Source organism: Python bivittatus, unplaced genomic scaffold, assembly GCF_059951505.1.
Source record: "Python bivittatus isolate LINGU-HERP-01145 unplaced genomic scaffold, Pbiv_v1 ctg000980_np1212, whole genome shotgun sequence".
NCBI lineage: Eukaryota > Metazoa > Chordata > Lepidosauria > Squamata > Pythonidae > Python > Python bivittatus.
This window is the reverse complement of record NW_028277125.1, coordinates 46,732,025-46,736,056: the sequence shown is the minus strand read 5'-3', so window position 1 is coordinate 46,736,056 and position 4,032 is coordinate 46,732,025.

The following is a 4,032-nucleotide window of genomic DNA, read 5'->3' as shown; positions in this document are numbered from 1 at the left end:
CAGGAAACTGGCAGGAACATTTCTTTAGAAGCAATTATTTAACCATGCTGTGTGTTAAAAAGTGTTCGTTTTTTCTGAATCTCCCTGAAGTTAGCTTCAATAGATAGCTTTGGATTCTGTTATATGGTAAGAGAGGGAGAAAAACATTGCTCTGTTCCTATTTTCTGTACCATGCACGATTTCAGACATGTCTATTATGTCCCTAGCCTCAGAAAATACAGTACCTTGCTGTCTTGTCTGTTCTTGGCAGCTAATCAGGGTCAGCCCTGATTAATACTTGAATAAGGGATGACTTAGGAATTCCAGAGCTGTTATCTAGTTTGGGAAATCTAAAACCTTTCCAGAAGATTGCAATTGCAAACCCTAACAATTCTGACACTCTGAGTGAACTGCTTATGCTTATCCTCTCCTGCACTAATCTATACTAACTTGATCATCCAGTCTCCTTAGAACAGGAGGACACTAAGACACATCCTTAGCAGCTCTCCCTAATTAGGATAAATGCCTCTCTGCTAACCTCACTGAGAAAGCAGAGTGATTAACTATGGAGATCCTTGGGTAGCTTGGGCAGAAACTGAAACTGAAAAGGATAGATGTAGCTTGGAATCACTGCCTGTGTGACAGTTGCTGGCCATGTCTTATTGACCTCTGGGGTTGGTGTGTTCATTGGAGACAAAGATCCTAATATGGACTGAAAATTGACTGGCCCATCAACTTCATAACTTTGCCAAGAAGAATGCATAGATGCAGTTACAAGAAGCACATCTTCACATTTATCATGCCCCCCTCCCCACTAGCTTTTTTTAAAGTTAACCCCACTCCCAAGTGCAGTGATCTTTCACATGCTTTAGGGCCTAATTATTTTAACTGCCTTGTTCAGTTTCAATATATATACTCCTTTCTCCTCCACAAAAGCTGGATTTTGTATACATTCTAACTGCAGCAAAATTGAAGATCTTTAAAAACCTGCTTGAGTAGCAATTTTCACACATGAGAATGCACAAATGAGATCCTCTACCAAAAATAGACGGGATTATATTATTACATTACGTTACGTTACATTACATTATATTGCTTTTTACTCTTGACGACCATTTTTGTTTTGAATTATGTGTTTACCATCGTTATGTTTTGTGAAGTTTTATATTGTGGTTTCCATTTACATTTTGTTCACTGCCCAGGGCCACTGTGGTAAGAAGGGCGGCCATATACAGTGGTACCTCGGTTCATGAACTTAATTTGTTCTGCGACTCTGGTCGCAAACCGAATTGGTCACGAACCGAATCAAATCTTCCCATAAGGTTCAATGTAAATACGGTTAATCCGTTCTGACCCCTATGAATGTGGTCGCCAACCGATTTTGGTTGCCAACCGAATCAAATTTTCCCATAAGATTCAATGTAGATACGGTTAATCCATTCTGAACCATAGGTATTTTTTTTTAAACCACAAAAATATGAAACAAAGTATAGTACAGTACAGTATGAAGAGAGAGAACACTAACCTTGCTTGATGCGACTTCTGGCGTGGAGGATAGGAAGGCAGGTGGGGAGGCGGTTATTGTTTGGAGGGAGAGTCCCCCTCCCTGCAGGAAGCCACGACCACGTGTCACAGCAGGGAAAATGGCTGCGGATCCTGTTTGTCACCCGATGCAGAGTTTGTGAATGGAAGCAAAATTTTGCGAACGGTGCTGTTCGTGAACCGAATTGTTCGTGAACAGAAGCGTTGGTGAACCGAGGTATTACTGTACATTGAAATAGATACATAGGTAGGTGGGTGGGTGGAAAAAATTGTAAAACTACGGGACAGCTGTTCCTGTATCCTGAGGACACAACTTCTGAAAGGAAGATATATATGAATTTCTAAAGAGGAACAGACTCCTGAGACAAAGGTTTTCACATTAGGAAATATGCAGCACTAGTAGCCTAGTTCATACTTTATTGAAAGGGTATAACAGGTGAGTTAATATATCACACTATGCCAGAAAACAAACCCACCTCATTTTGTGTTAGCACTATGTTATACCTAGCTAATATTTCCTTTTTGTGAATTTTAGGAGAGTCAAAGATCACTGAATATAATGATTGGGACTTTATCTAGTCCAACCTGCAGTTCACTGCAGGAATTCTTGCACTATGCTGTATTAACACATGAAATTACAGCCCCAATTCAGACTCTTTTTACATATGGACACAATTTATTGCAAGGATGAGCAACACTGAACACATTATTGCCAACAGACTGAAGGCCTCTAAAGTTAGAGGGGGCAAAGTTCAAAGTTTCAGAAAGGAGAAGGGAAAAATCACATATGAAGCTATCCTCAAACCATGTGTTTGAGAGGAAAATTCAAACTAGCTTTTGATTCTCAAACTTATATGGATAGTAAGTGTGTGTGTGTGTGTGTGTGTGTGTGTGTGTGTGTGTGGATGCAGACCCAGGAGACAAATGGTCTCACCTCACAAAACTCCATTTTTGATAGATTATGGCTGGCAATTACAGCAATTACAGCACTGACATTCATCTGCCTATAAGAGGTATGTCACCAAAGAATAAATGTAGTGGAGATACAACATAAGGAAGAGACACTATGACTTGGTCACAGTCATAGAAACTACTAGGCTGAGACAATAGTACCAACCCTATCATTTTCTACTAGCTGAATCATTTTCCATATATATGTAATGTCTTTAAAGTTAACTGAGTTAATTAACTTGATTAATTAACTTAACTAAGACAAGACATCTGAAGGCAATCCAAAGTAAATCATCACCCTTCCTTTGTTTGCTTGTATAAAGGAGATCAAAAGCACTGCATACAGTATCCCAAACATAAATATCTCAACTTGCTCAAATCTCTTTCCAGTTAACATTTTGGAGGTACTTCTTTTCAAAGGACTTGTGTGTATGACCTGATCACATATTTTAGATATTGCAAATATATTTGGATATATTTATGTGTAGTAAATAAACTATTATTTCTGCATCTCTTCATCCCAGTAGTCTTTGGGAAAGGTTTTGGTGAAAACTGAAACTGTCACAGCATGTGGTACAATCTCCTACCACATTTATTCTTGTCTTTCCCCACTCCAGTTAAAGAGCCATACACCAGGTCCTGAGCCAGCAGAAAATTATGCCAGCTTAAACTGGCTGCTGCCACTGCTGATCCCTATTCAGTCTCTATAGCCTGAATACAGACTGTTACTACATGGTGGTATTCTTATGTACTGTGTAGAGCAAATGTTAAGAACTCTGCTACCTTTCTTTCCTTCCCCTCCCACCAAATGTCACAAGCTGGCAGAAAAGCATCCACCAATCACTCTGCTTAAAGTGGAATGGGGTTTGGGGAGGAGCTGAATTTTGACAGATGGCTTGATCAGTAAGCAGACTGGTCAAAAGTCACTCCGAATTTTTTATACTTTGTATAGGTGCCTTCCAGATAAGCCTGGCTAATAGCTGACAGGCAGGATGGGGACTGTATAGTGAAGTAGAAGATTAGTAAACACTACTTTAATACCAGAACAGCTAAGGACACGTTAAAACTGCTTCGTGCATGGGCTGGGGATGAGATGAAGGGTTAGGAATGAGATAAAGGCAACATCATGGGGACATGGCAAACAAAGGAGGATCCTGGGGCATGTTTGTCCTATGGTTAGGTACAAGTGGGGAAAGAACAAAGATAAAACAGAGATTCCATGGCATCAACACTCCCACTTTTTCTGTTTTATCATCTTGCTTGCTAGACTTATGAAATTTAGGGAGAAAAATCTGCCCCACCTAGAAGTTCCTTTTTGCCATCATTTATTGGTATCACACTAAGTCATGATTTGCACATAAACTAGGTACACATAACACACTAAACCAAAATCAAGCAAAGCAAATGATGGCTTTGTGCAATTTTTGAAACCAAGAGTTGTTATTCAATCTAGCAGAATTTACCTTTAACCACTCCCCATCCAAGAAGCCTCAGCCAGGGCACTTTGTTTTATCAGGATAGATGTTAATCACATAATAGAGCTACAAAGGAGGTAAATAC